The sequence below is a fragment of the Podarcis vaucheri genome (genome assembly GCF_965113315.1).
Source record: "Podarcis vaucheri genome assembly, chromosome: 8".
NCBI classification, from domain to species: domain Eukaryota; kingdom Metazoa; phylum Chordata; class Lepidosauria; order Squamata; family Lacertidae; genus Podarcis; species Podarcis vaucheri.
The window spans coordinates 83,154,261-83,169,309 of NC_138766.1; the positions used below are offsets into that span (position 1 = coordinate 83,154,261).

Genomic DNA, 15,049 nt, shown 5'->3' on the forward strand with positions numbered 1-15,049 from the left:
TTGGTTGTGCTCCTCAGCATGGGCTTTCACGTTGTTCGCTGCTTAGAGGTTTTAAAAAAAATATCAAGTGCTTTCAAAATGTTTTAAACAAACTAGCTGTCCAGTGAAAGGTGGGGGGCGAAAAATAAAAAGGCCTGATTTTTTTGGAAGGAGGGCTCTGCTTAGCTTACAGCGTTTCCACTCCAGTTGCTCCCTAGGAGATTTTCTGTAATGCTCCTGCAATGCTACCACATCACTGCTTTCTAAAGCAGCTATAGAGTGACAACAGCAGGACAAAAAACAAAACCAGAACTAAAACAACCCCCTGAACACTTATGGTATGAGAACTGAGCAGATTTCATCAGGAAGTTACAGGGTATGCATCAATGGAAAATGAAGAAATACGGCTTGCTCAAAACATTTGCAGGTACAAATAGTGTTGAAAGTGAGATGACCACAAATGATAATGAATATGCACATTTGGAGGGGAGCCTTCCCTGGTGGCCTCGCCATAGGGAAACTATTCATGGCTACAGCATCAGCACTGCATTTTCCTATGTGGGGCGAGTCATGCATGCTTCCTGTCTCTTGTTTCTGGAATTAACGCCGGAAAAGAGATAAAGAAGGCCTTGCCAATCTCCAAAACTAGGCATTAGATCTCCAGAGCTGAGCAAAATCAAGAGAAACAGCAGCAGGGACGGGGACGATGAAGAGGGAAAACAAGCAACACCCATCCCCTGAAATGTTGTTTGTTAGTCCAAATTTGGTGTTTGCTTTTTAAACTTTGGGGTTTTCATTTTGAGTTCATATGAGAGAGACAGAGAGACTTGTCAAAGGCACGCATATTCCCATGGCCCGAAAATTTGATGCGGGAGACTAATGATTTTCTCCCCGCCCACATCCACATTCCTTTGCAAGATGGCTGTCTGAAAAATTTGAAGCAGGCCTCTCAAGAAGAGATTCCACAAGCTTGAAATCTCAAATATCTGCCCAGCCCTGACTTGATCTCACCTCCAACGCTGAATTACCTGCAAGGATTCATTGCACTCATACAGTAAAGAACGCAAATGTGACAAGGAGAGAGAAAAAGAGCAAACTCTGTTCTGCCACATTTCCTCGCGTACGGTGTGACTTGGAGAGGAAATACCAAAATACCACCAGAAAGCTTATTCCCACAGTGCATTCAGCCTAATCGAAACCAGAAGCACTCGGCATTGTCCCTGTACAAAGCCTACTCTTGCCAGACTCCCAGATCAAAGAGACTCTGAAGAACCCCAGATATTCAGCATCCCTCCAGAATGACCCTCTGATCCCTCGAGAAGGCCATCTTTTGCTAGCAAATAATGGTTGTCCAAGGAATATTACGGGGATGTGGGGGGCACTGTGGGTTAAACCACAGAGCCTAGGACTTCCTTATGTAGGATGTCCTTATTTTTATCAGAGAAACGTTGCAGGGTATGGAGTTATGCAACTCGCGAGCCAAGGAGATAAGTAACTATACAACCTTTAGAAGGCATCTGAAGGCAACCCTGTATAGGGAAGGTTTTTTTTTTTAGTTTAATGTTTTATTATTTTTTATACGTGTATGTTGGAAGCTGCTCAGAGTGGCTGGGGAACCCAGTCCGATGAGTGGGCTACAAATAATAAAGTTGCTATTATTCAGGGTGTGTTTTTCTAGAAAAAATGGAGTTGTTACATTAAGTGCCACACTTTTTAACAGCAACACAAGAGAGACGTCAGCATTGCGTATCCTTGAGTACCCGCAGAATAAAACACTGCTATTATTATTATTATTATTATTATTATTAGGGACGCGGGTGGCGCTGTGGGTTAAACCACAGAGCCTAGGACTTGCTGATCAGAAGGTCGGCGGTTCAAATCCCCGCGACGGGGTGAGCTCCCGTTGCTCGGTCCCTGCTCCTGCCAACCGAGCAATTGGAAAGCACATCAAAGTGCAAGTAGATAAATAGGTACCACTCTGGCGGGAAGGTAAACGGCGTTTCCGTGCACTGCTCTGGTTCGCCAGAAGCGGCTTAGTCCTGCTGGCCACATGACCCGGATGCTGTACGCAGGCTCCCTCGGCCAATAAAGCGAGATGAGCGCCGCAACCCCAGAGTCGGCCACAACTGGACGTAATGGTCAGGGGTCCCTTTATCTTTACCTGTTGTTGTTGTTGTTGTTGTTATTATTATTATTATTATTAAATAGGACATTCCTTTTTTCACTGGAGAAATGTTGGAAGCTATGGAGCATATTGTGTAAATTGGCTCTTGCTGAGGCACAAGGAACGGACATTATGCAGAGTTTTACCAGGGCTGAACACAGAAACAAAGTTCCATGTGTCAGCTTACACTCCAGTAGCCCCATTTCAAAAACGAGCCTCAGTTTTCCATATCTACAGCGCTGGCTGCTCTCTCTCCTCCCTTCCTGCTATAAAAATGGCACAGTCACAAGTTTCGGGGAAAGGAAAACAGTTTATACTGCAAGCCACACTCTTTTTTTCCCCTTTCCCATTTGTGCTGCCCCCAAACACCATATGCCAAATCCACAGCAAGCAACCGCATTCAGATGACCTGCTTTGTTAAAGCTATTTTTTGAGGACATCGGAGAATCACCCACTTGTCTCTCCTGAAAAATGAGTGTGGGAGATACGGGATCAGGGCTAACACATGGAGATGGAATCACTTAGTAAACTCCCTCCCAGAGGAAAACACACGCCCTAGAAACCTTCTGCCAAGGAACAGGCTGGTTCAATCAAATATATGGCATGCAGCTTCCATTGCCTGGTTAGGCCTGCCAGGTTACACTGCTGCACTAAGCCAAGTTGGCCATGTGCCCCCCCCTTTATGCTTTATTTGTCATAATTGCATCCATACATCCAAGACAAATCATTACAGTCATACCTCGGGTTACAGCCACTTCAGGTTGCGCTTTTTCGGGTTACGCACCCATCGAAACCTGGAAGTACTAGAATGGGTTACTTCCGGGTTTCGGCAGTCGCGCATGTGCAGAAGCGCTAAATCGCATTTTACAGACGCGCTGCTGCGGGTTGTGAACGCTGTGGGTTGCGAACATGCATCCCGCACGGATCACGTTCGCAACCCGAGCATCCACTGTATCTATATATCCAAATTATCAAGATAAAATTCAAAGAAATGTAAGTCTTCAAATCATAAGTTTGTTACATAGTTTGACTTCCCGTCCTTTTCAACATCCTTTCGCTCTAATAAACCTATTGCCTTGAATTATCAACATATTAATAATAAACTGATAATGTACATCTGTGTAGACATGTCTATTCTTACCCTTATATCTTTAATTATATATTTAATTAGGGACCCCTGACCATTAGGTCCAGTCGTGACTGACTCTGGGGTTGCGGCGCTCATCTCACTTCATTGGCCGAGGGAGCCAGCGTACAGCTTCCGGGTCGTGTGGCCAGCATGACTAAGCTGCTTCTGGCAAACCAGAGCAGCGCACGGAAACGGCGTTTACCTTCCCGCCGGAGCGGTACCTATTTATCTACTTGCACTTTGACGTGCTTTTGAACTGCTAGGTTGGCAGGAGCAGGGAACGAGCAACGGGAGCTCACCCCGTCGCGGGGATTCGAACCACCAGCCTTCTGATCAGCAAGTCCTAGGTTCTATGGTTTAACCCACAGCGCCACCCGCGTCCCTAATATTGTAAGTAGGTAAATTATATTTTTTAAACTTACTTCCCAAGTTGCTGCCTGATTCTGGCTATACCATAACTAAAAATATAAATATTTTGCCTGCATAGTTTTTAACTGCTACTGTTGCTGCGAACCAATGCAAGGTTGTAAGTAAATTATATCTTTAAACTTACTTCCCAAGTTGCTGCCTGAATCTTTGTTAATCCGGGTAAGAAAGGGAAAGCCAGCTAACTTCATAAGAAGAGTTTGGATTTGATATCTCGCCTTTCACTCCCTTTAAGGAGTCTCAAAGCGGCTAACATTCTCCTTTCCCTTCCTCCCCCACAACAAACACTCTGTGAGGTGAGTGAGGCTGAGAGACTTCAGAGAAGTGTGCCTGGCCCAAGATCACCCAGCAGCTGCATGTGGAGGAGCGGAGACACGAACCTGGTTCACCAGATTACGAGACTACCGCTCTTAACCACTACACCACACTGGCTCTTGCTCAAAACAAGACTTTGCAGCCTCATTCCTAAGCTTTAAATTTTGCTGCCAAGGATGGGATTTTGAAGCTCTGTTCAACCTTCACACGGAGAGAGCGCACAGCCATCATGACTAGTAGCATCTGCTGAAAGTTCAATCCCCATCATCTCTGGGTAGCGCCAGTCTGAAAGCCCAGAGACCTGTTGTTGCCAATCAGTGTTGACAATACTGAGTTAGATGGACCAATGGCCTGATCTGTTGCATTTCCCAAAAGACCTGAAGCCTTCCCACTAGGGATAATGAGTGATAATATTTCAAAGAAGGCACTCAAACTCCTTCTATATGCGACAGCTGCAGCTAGAATGGTATATGCGAAAAAAATTGAAAGAAAAAGTGGTACCTACAAAAGAATACACAGAACTAGTATCTATGACCATGAAAGGAAAATGTAAGGATGAGTCCTAGATAAGAGAATAATGTGCTTTGGAGAATATCTTAGAGGGTACACTATTCAGTTTAACCTACATGTAGGAGTTAACCTATGAGCAGCAGATAATATCAAATAAAAGAAGATTTGAGAGAAAAAACGGGTGGAATATCAGGATATGCAGCTGACCAAGGTTTGCTTAGAACGCCATGGAAAGGTGGAAGTCCTAGGAAAAGGGATAAATGAAGGATATGGTATGATGTGTGTGTATAAAAGTTGTAAAAAGGCATTACAGTGGTACCTTGGGTTACATACGCTTCAGGTTACATGCGCTTCAGGTTACAGACTCTGCTAACCCAGAAATAGTGCTTCAGGTTAAGAACTTTGCTTCAGGATGAGAACACAAATCGTACCCTGGCGGCGTGGCGGCAGCAGGAGGCCCCATTAGATAAAGTGGTGCTTCAGGTTAAGAACAGTTTCAGGTTAAGAATGGACCTCTGGAACGAATTAAGTACTTAACCCGAGGTACCACTGTAAAAACACACACACAAAACCTTAGACCCGTTCTGGTCTCACTACCGCCTCTGCTGATCACTTTGTCTCTAAACTGAGATGGTGGAAGGAGATGGAAATAAGAACCACTGTCCCTGATCAGGACTTCTTCACCACACTTCTGTCCAGGGAGGAAATCCCCCCCCCCCAAAATCATTCTCAAGGCTTCACACTGGTGGGTATGTGTGTGAAATGTATTTCTGGAAGAACACATTTGTTTACAGGGCACACAAATAGCACAACTTTCAAATGCAATCTTGGCTCTGCTTCCCTTTCCAAATCTGATGCTAGTTCATCTAAAGTTGCATTTCTGTCTTTGACAGAAGCATGCCAACAAACAGTGGGCCGAGACCCCAGAAGCTCATTATGACTGCAATAACCCCCATGAACTTCACTGGACCTTCTGCTTCTGAGTAGAAAATGCATATGGTTACTCTACAAGTGACACGTGTGAAATCTGCCCTCTTAAGGCTGCCTAGGATTGTGGCCTGAATTTGGAGAGCATTACTTGGTAGTCAGTGGAAGAAAGTTATCTTTATACCAAATGCACATTCTTGGCACCACATGCTTCGCATCTATTTATTTGCGAAATTTATAGCCCACCCTTTACCAGATGGCCCCTTTTGATCCACAGACAATGGAAATTCCATAAAAATAGAAATTAAAAAAAGGTTTATTCCCAGGATTACTGTTGAAAATATCATTTAAAAAATAACTCTATGGTGTGAAATATTGCATAATTAGGGTCGGATCTTGTTGCAGGTAACAATAGATGATATATACACAGGATTAGACCTAAGAACCCCCTTTCAGCACAGAGGGAGACCATCCAATCTTTTTCATAATGATCCTAGTAAAACACACACACACACTACATGCAAAGAGCACTCCCACCCGAACATTCAGATACAATTTTGAGCCGTTAGCCAAAGAGCTAATTTTTATATTCACACTTTTATTACTGTCTAATTTTTCAGCAGGGATGTCTGTGGCTAACCTTGGCCCCTTCACGGCCCCTTCTTGCATTTGATCCAAGTCTCCCCTTTTAGCGCTGAAATATTTGAAAAGACAACAGAAATAAATGGGGCATGCACGTTAAGGAGAAATTTTAAAACTGAACTGGAGTTGATTTGCAACAGGCCTGTGAGGAATGCAAATCACATCCATCCATAATGATATAGTTATTTGAAGAAGGTTGTGTGTGTTTTTGTTTTAGGTTTTTTTTTGTTTTTTGTGGTTTTTTTTGCTGGTGGGTAAGGCTCAATGTGAAAACTTAACTTTCTGCCAGTATCAAGACAATGGGTTTGAGCATGTGGCTTCTTTGCAAGCCCAGCTCTGTAAAAAATTTGCTCACAAGAGCAGTTCTTAAAAGTTAATGTGAGTAAGGATTTCTGGGCCGAGCGTAGAAATTTGCAGAGTGATCCTTCCTGACATTGCACAAGTTAATTGCTTAGCAACATTTATTTTGAGCAAGGAAAAGCAAGCATTTGCAGACAATTAAAATATGAGATAAACAATATAGCAAAAACAAGCACTTTTGCTGTGATTTGAAATTTAAGACAACCATACATAAGGAGCAGAGACACAAGCTCGGCTCCCGTCTCTCGACTAAGCATCCCTAAAGACGGTGTTGATAACTCACCAAGATTTGTCCACAGTGATCTCCCATTCCAGAAGTGCCCGCCAAAATGTAGGCCATCATTCCATATTAAAGGTTAAAAATTATTTTCCCACGGGCAGCTGAACAGGGAAAAAATGGTCCACGCTGCTCCAGTGATAAGTCCCAGGAATTGGGGGTTAATATTTGATTTCTTGGTTCAAACTGAAAGAAAATCCAAAGTCCAGGGATCCACAGATGTTTTCTGGGAGCCTAAAGGTTTTTGACTTGCATCCATAAAAGTCCTGGCCGGTAAGGAGACACAAATACAATTGGTAAGGCAGCAGGAAGGAAAGTCTACCAAAAGGGGCTGGGGGTGGGGGTGGCGAGGCCACTCACTGGACACCCCTTGGGCTGATAGAAGAGATTTCAGGAAATCCAAACACTTAAACAGGAAATCTGAATGCTGGATAAACATTCCATAATCTCCACTGCTAAGTGAACATGCAACCTCTCCTGTTAACCCTTCCCTGCTCTGGGCGGAATGCAAAACTCAACTGGACATACTTTGTTGTAACCGGATCTCTCTTAACGTTCCACCATGTGCTTGCGTGTGTCTCTGAGGTATGACATTACTCCAGAATGGTGGTTAGGTTTTTTCCCCCTCCCCTTTCTTCGTTTCTTTCAGAATTTACTAGCATCTGGCGGGGTTAGAAAGCCTCCTTCCTCCCCATTGTTCCTTAATCTGTGCCTGGCAACATTTTAGTTAAAAGCGTGGCGATTTTCTGCCGGTTAATATTTTCCACCAGCCAAGCAGTCCTGCAATGCAGCTTTGATTTGTAGCAGGAAAGGAATGCTAGGATACTTATTAGCTAAGTGTGTCCACCCCCCCCCAAATGGCTCCTTTTTGCTTTGTTTCCATTGTACAGAGTAGCTCCCCTCCACCACCATTCCTCCTCTTCTTCACATGCTCCTACATGTCACTTTCTCAAAGGTTAATTTCTGCCTGTCACCTGTTGATTTATTTTATTATCCTCCTGGCCCTCTGTGTTTGGTAAGGGAGATCCGGTTGCAATAATTCCATAAAGAAAACAGAAAGATCACTTAAGAGAAGATCTTGGGTTGTGGCCAATGTTAGTTCTACTCAGAGTCCAACCCACAAATATTAATGGACATGACTAACTTGGGTCCATGCATTTCAATGGGTCTACCCGCTCTGTACAGTGGAACTTTGGTTCCCGAACGGCTTAGTTCTCGGACAAATCGGCTCCCGAACACTGCAAACCCAGAAGTAAGTGTTGCGGTTTGCAAACATTTTTTGGAAGACGAATGTCCAACAAAGCTTCTGATTGGGTGCAGGAAGCTCCTGCAGCCAATCGGAAGGCGTGCCTTGATTTTCTAACAGACTCCCAGAACGGATTAAGTTCGAGAACCAAGATAACACTGTATAGAACTTAGCTGGATGCAACTCACAGGGTGGTAGTTATACTCAGAGTAGACCCCTTGAAGTTGACACATTTGACTAACTGTTCCCTACTAAGGCCATATCCTGAACCAAAAAGCACTTCAAACAGGCATAAAGGTAAAGGTAAAGGGATCCCTGACCGTTAGGTCCAGTCGCGGATGACTCTGGGGTTGCGGCGCTCATCTCGCTTTACTGGCTGAGGAAGCCAGCGTACAGCATGACTAAGCCACTTCTGGTGAACCAGAGCAGCGCACGGAAATGCCGTTTACCTTCCCGCCGGAGTGGTACCTATTTGTCTGCTTGCACTGCTGTGCTTTCAAACTGCTAGGTGGACAGGAGCTGGGACCGAGCAACGGGAGCTCACTCCATCGCAGGGATTCGAACCGCTGACCTTCCATCGGCAAGGTGACCTTCCATCTTGTTGGGTGCTGAGCATTGTTAGGAGACCCCATTCCCTTACTACCATTTCCAAAACAGTTTAATAAAGGAGATTCTGACTCAAAATCAGGAAGAACTTTCTCGGCAGTAAGATCTGTTCGATAGTGGAACTGTCAACGCTTCGGACGTTGTGGTCTCTCCTTCGCTGGAGAGTTTTTAAAGCCGAGGTTGGATGGCCACCTGTCATGGATGCTTTAGCTGAGATTCCTGCATTTCAGGGGGTTGGACTACATGACCCTCGGGGTCCCTTCCAACTCTGCAATTCCGTGATTCTACGAAATGCACGAAGGACAGGTTTATTGATGACTATTATCCATGATGGCTCTGCTCTGCTGCTACAGCTGGAGACAGCAATGGTTCTGAATACCAGCTGCTGGAAACCGCAGGAGGGGAGAGGGGTGTTGTGTTCGAATCCTGCTTGAGGGTTTCCCACAGGCTGGCCACTGTGAGAACAGGATGCTGGACTCAGATGGGCCTTTGGCTGCCCTTATGTTTATTGCACTACTAAAATCCAGAGCACTAAGACCCGGTGTGAGGGTAGTGGGAAGGTGCCATTATATTTTGGGTATTTTGTCTCAAGCTTAAAAAAAATAGCTCTGCGTGCCATTTGGAAGGGAGGACAAACTGGCCGTTTGTTCTGTGGCTCGTACAGGACATGCTCCGAGGCTCCCCTGCTTTGCAAAGGCGCACATGCCCTCACCAATGTCACCAGACTGTAGCAGCTGTCCAACTGCGCAGAACAGCGCCGCATAATAGTTCGGGAACAGAAGCGGAAAAGGCGAGAGCCAAAGGAAACAGCAGGAATTTCGACATAGTGACTCGGAATGAAATGTATCTAATCCTCAAGCATTTAGATGCCTGCTTTATTCATGTGGGGGTGTGGGGTGTGTGTGTGTGCAAAAAGTTTAGCAGCCACAAATACACAAGGATTTCACTCACAGTGTTGTTTTGCTTTCGGCACAGAAGGAGAATCTTAAGATTAAGAATCTTAATGGTTTTTAAATTGGCCTGATGTGTACATTCTTTCTTCTTATCCTGTGCCAACAAGTTAATGAGACATACTGATATTTATTTAATGTTCGTGTTTCAGACTTTTTTTTTAACTGCCCACTAGCATAGGCTACTTGAAATATGGATAGGTCTATTATAGGACCATAAATTTTGAAAGTATTTCAGGGTCATCTAGCCCAACCCCTCACCGATGCAGAAAATTGGTGATAGGATTTTAAGCAGGGCTCTGCTTAAAAACTTCAAATGAATGAGTTTCCAAGGTGGTTTTCCCCCATAGCTAGACGTTTCATACTGTGGCGATCACACAGGGTCCCCGGACATTTAACGGTCTATTGATCCCTGTGCCACCACTGTGCTCGCTTCCCCGCTGCCACCAACCCGTTACTCTCTGGTAAAACACTGAGTCCAGACAGTTGTTAAAAGTGAACCAAAAAACAAAAAACAAAACAAGTTTAGTTTACAAACATTAACAAGTTTGTGGTTTCTCAGATCATATTCCTGTCAGTATCTTAACTTTAGTTTCTTTACTGGCCTATACCTACCTAATACCTTCTGACTGGTTATCTCAACTGTTTGACTAACTTCTCTTAACAAATTCTCTCACCCTCTCACACCAGCCTAGCCCAACCCACAGACTTACCTTCTCTGTCTGTTCTAACTCCAGACTGTCTTCTCAACACCCTAACTCTAGGTAAAGGTAAAGGGACCCCTGACCATTAGGTCCAGTCGCAGATGACTCTGGGGTTGCGGTGCTCATCTCGCTTTATTGGCCGAGGAAGCCGGCGTACACTGACCTTCTGATCGGCAAGTCCTAAGCTCTGTGGTTTAACCCACAGTGCCACCCGTGTCCCACCCTAACTCTAACTCCCCCAAAAAACCTCTCTGTGCTTAAACCTTATACAGTCATACCTCGAGTTGAATGTGTTTCAGGTTGAGTGCCTTCAGGTTGCGCTCCGTGGCAACCCGGAAGTAATGGAGCGCATTACTTTCAGGTTTTGCCACTCGCGCATACACAGATGCTCAAAATGACGTCACGTGCATGCGCAGAAGCAGCAAAACACGACCTGTGCATGTGCAGATGCGCCGTCGTGTCTTACGTTCCATTCAGGATGCCAATGGGGCTTCGGAACGGATCCCATTTGCATCCCAAGGTACCACTGTACACAGTTAACTCTGCCCCTTGGGTTCCCATTGGTTAGTCCTTTTACATCTAGTTAATCCTTTCCTTATGAACCCAGTTTGGATATCCCGCTTTATCACTACCCGAAGGAGTCTCAAAGCGGCTAACATTCTCCTTCCCCTTTCGCCCCCACAACAAACACTCTGTGAGGTGAGTGAGGCTGAGAGACTTCAGAGAAGTGTGACTAGCCTAAGGTCACCCAGCAGCTGCATGTGGAGGAGGGAGGAAGCGAACCCGGTTCCCCAGATTACGAGACTACAGCTCTTAACCACTACGCCATGTCACACACCTAGGAGGGCAAACTCCACACATACCATCTTGTCTTCTGCTGTTTATGTATGAACATACTTATGAGCTGATGGGAAATCAAGCTTTGTTCCCAATTGTAGAACTGTAGAGTTCAAGAGAGACCATAAGGGTCATCTAGTCCAACCCCAGCAATGTGGGAATCTTTATGCCCTTCGTGGGTCTTGAACCCACAACCCTGAGATTGAGAATTTCCTGCTTGGAGCCAAACTCCTCCAGCCAGGCCACACCTCTGAGCGAGCTCTACAGGAGCTGCTTGCCTGGGCCATAGCTGGTTCTCTGAAAAGGCCCTTATTTAAATGATTGTGCATACATTGCAGATATCGCCAGGAAGTTCTCCCTCATGCTCATTCGAAACTCCCTTTCTTGTAATTAAAACCTGTTGGTTCAAACCTCCCCTCTGAAGCAACACAGCACAGATCTACTTCATCGTTTTCCAGGAACATTGGCTGCTGTTTTATATTGAGTCAGACAACTGGTCAATCAAGTTCAGCATGGCCTACATTGCTGGCAGAAGCTCTCCAGAATCTCAAGCTGAGTTTTCTCCCATCCTTACCTGGAGTTGCCAGGGATTGATGTGATTTAATGGATTACAGTCCACTTTCCTTTCACACGAATCGCAAAGCATCTTCTAAACAATAAACAGCAAGAAGAGAGCATCACAAATGCAACAAATGGTACAGAACATTAACAGATCACCATTAAAACAATGGCAGTCCATAAAACACGATTAATGAAACGACTAGGAAAATAAGCAAAACAGCACAATCGTGTTGTGGGATTCACAAAGCACTAACAATCTGTAAAACAATATTAGCTTTGTTAACAAAATAGCGACCAGAAAATAAACGAAGCACTGTTGCGTTCGTGCACACACTCTCCCCAATCCCATGACTCATAACCTCCCACTTGATTCAATTCATTAAAATACACATAATGCAAGAACTCCTTTATGAAGATTCCTAGTGCTGGAGCAGTGGTGTAGCGGGGGGGGGGGCACAAGCGAAGTTGCCCCCGGCACAAAATTGTTAGGGGTGCAAAATTTCAACACCTGATGCGGCCCCATTACTGCTGTGCACTTCCACTGTTGGTCTCCATTGAAAATGGCTTCTTCATGTGAACCAGGAAGTGATGATGATGATGATAATAATAATAATAATAATAATAATAATAATAATAATAATAATAATTTATTATTTATATCCCGCCCATCTGGCTGGGTTTCCCCAGCCACTCTGGGCGGCTTCCAACAAAACACTAAAATACAGTGACCTATTAAACATTTAAAGCTTCTCTAAACAGGGCTGCCTTCAGAAGTCTTATAAAAGTCTGGTAGTTGTTGTTCTCTTTGACATCTGGTGGGAGGGCGTTCCACAGGTCGGGTGTCACTACTGAGAAGGCCCCCTGCCTGGTTCCCTGTAACTTGGCTTCTCACAGTGAGGGAACTGCCAGAAGGTCCTCAGAGCTGGACCTCAGTGTCCGGGCAGAACGATAGAGGTGGAGACGCTCCTTCAGGTATACTGGACTGAGGCCGTTTGTCTCCAGACAATGGAATGACTCTCCTTTTCTTATCTCTGTGGCTCCAATTTCCTGGGTGACACAGATGCTGCTAGGCCTGTTTAACTCCCCCCCTCTCACCCACCCCATCCCTCTGCACAGCCCTGGGTACTTGCAACCCACGCTATGCCACTGTGCTGGAGGGTGGAGCAAGGCAAATGGAACAAGCTATTGCCTGATAGCCAGCACAAAGCCTTTCTCCCATCACCAGGATTGAAGCTGGGCCTTCTGCATTCAGGGCAGGTGTTAAGCCACTGAACTATGACCCCATCTGTGTGACAGTCCTTTAAACATTTGAAGATGCTTCTCATCTCACCTCTTTATTTCCTTTCCCCCGAGGCTACAAATGCCCTCAAACTTTCCTCATAAGTTGTTGTGTGGTTTTTTGGGGGGAATTTTTTATTTATGATTTTCAGGTTTATACTTTTAACTAATTTTACAATCTTTTTAACATTTCAAAACTCGACTTCCTTCCCCCTCTTTCTGCGGTTCCTTAAATGTATTTCTAATATCTTCTGCATATCTAAATTAACTTAATTTGTTCATTTATTCGTCTACTTGAAATATACACTCTTATGAAACTGCAGGTTATTGCAATAATCCTGCCAAAGTCCTTATCTGTTTACAATTTATCTGTAAATATTCAACAAACCATTTCCATTCTTTTATAAAAAGTTTGTTATCTTGATTTCTTATTCTTCCGGTACGTTTTGCAATTTCTGCATATTCTGTAAGTTTTTGTATCCATTCTTCCTTTTCTGGGACTTCTACTTCTTTCAATTTTGGGGCGAGTAACATTCTTGCCACTGGGTTGGCATACATGAATAAGTTTCTGTACAGGTTTGGTAGTTCTGTCCCTATAATTCCCAAAAGAAAAGCTTCTGGTTTTTTTAAAGAAACGTTATTCTAAACCTCCTTTTCAATTCATTATATATCATTTCCCAGTAAGCTTTAACCTTACTACAAGGCCACCAAATATGACAAAAAGAACCTGCTTTCTCTTTACATTCCCAACTCTTATTTGATTTAGATTTGTACAGTTTTGCCAATTTACTTGATGTTAGATACCGTCAATATATTATTTTCATATCATTTTCTCTTAGACCATGCTGTAAATTTTATATCCATATTCCACAATTGTTACCATGTGCTTTCCTCATAAGTTTTAGCCTCCAGACTCCTCTCTGTCTTTATCCTCCTCCTCTGGACGCAATTGAATCAAAAAAGGAGAACCTCCATGCTTAGGGGCACTATACTTCTGAGGCTGTCAGGGGCTGGTCTGGATCAGAAGATTGGGGAATGCAATTGCAGGGAGATCAGGTCCTAACAGAAGAGGAGGGGGAGTATTCCCGCCCCCCCCATTTCCAGCATTTCCAGAATCAGAGAGATAAGCAGACATAGAAGCTGCTTAGTTGAGAGAGGAGCTAGACAGCTATGAGATAGCAGCTAAGCAACCAGAAGGGAGGGAGCAGCTGGGCAATACATCAGTTGAGAGTGTGTGTGGGGGGGAACCCCTCCCCTCCCCCCGAACTCAGAGGTCCAAGTGTGTCAGAGAAAAAAGGAGACACGGGCTGGGGGGACGGGACCTCCCGCTGGTGCGCTTCTTGCTGAGGAAGTCAGGGGGAGGAGTCAGAGTAGGCAACGGATATCCTTGCAGAGGTTTGCCTGTTTGTGCTTGTAACATAATGCTGCAATAAAAGGACTATAGATCTACCAAATGCTCATTAGTTCTTATCGGTGAGAAGGGAGAGGGGAACTCCTGGACTTGAAAGTGGCCTATGCATGCTGGGGACTGCTATATCTCCATCCTTCCTGCCACTTATGGTATTCCTGGTGGCATCTGGTCAGCTACTGGGAAGCAGAGATGCTGGGCAGTATTTCTGGATGCTGAATTTGGCACCCAATTCTGCCCTTTCTTTGCTTCTGCATGAAGATGCGCAGCCAGACCAAGGTCGCCTTTACATTGCGAAATCTGGAGAGAGCATGACCTAGTTGTTTACTGCATGTTAGGGCTGAACTTTCTATCAGGATGTTCTTGTACTGGTAATTTCAGGCCTGCTCTTTCTCTCTCTCCTTTTCCCTCTCAATCCTTAACACACACACATACACACATTTAAATCCCATGTAAAAGGAAAATTGCTATGCACTGCAATAATATAGCATGCATAATCTTCCCTTGGAGCACAGAGACTAAGCAGAGGAGAGATGGACGCCCTCGCCTGACAGATGTTCCCACCAGCTTCTCGATTTCTGCACACTCTTTCCCCCACCTAACCTACACAGCGATGAAAAGCCAAATTCCAGATGTGCCGTGTGACTCTAGATGCTGGGTTTCAGAACAACGCGCTAGGGTGGTTGGCAAACTCTCGCAGAATCGACTAAAAACGCACAGGGAGAGACAG

The 15,049-nt window shown here is 44.7% G+C and overlaps 1 protein-coding gene across 2 annotated transcripts in view; it reads right to left on the reverse strand.

Annotated features, from left to right (window-relative positions):
• Nucleotides 1–7,154, reverse strand: part of ASAP1 (ArfGAP with SH3 domain, ankyrin repeat and PH domain 1) — a 142,469-nt gene extending 135,315 nt beyond the window's left edge. Inside the window, exon 1 of one of the 2 annotated variants that reach the window (XM_082235529.1) lies at nt 6,736–7,154. The gene's annotated coding sequence lies outside the window, so the exon portion shown is untranslated. The remainder of the gene's footprint in view (nt 1–6,735) is intronic. The other variant, XM_082235526.1, reaches the window with a different exon arrangement.
• Nucleotides 7,155–15,049: the final 7,895 nt, after the last annotated feature.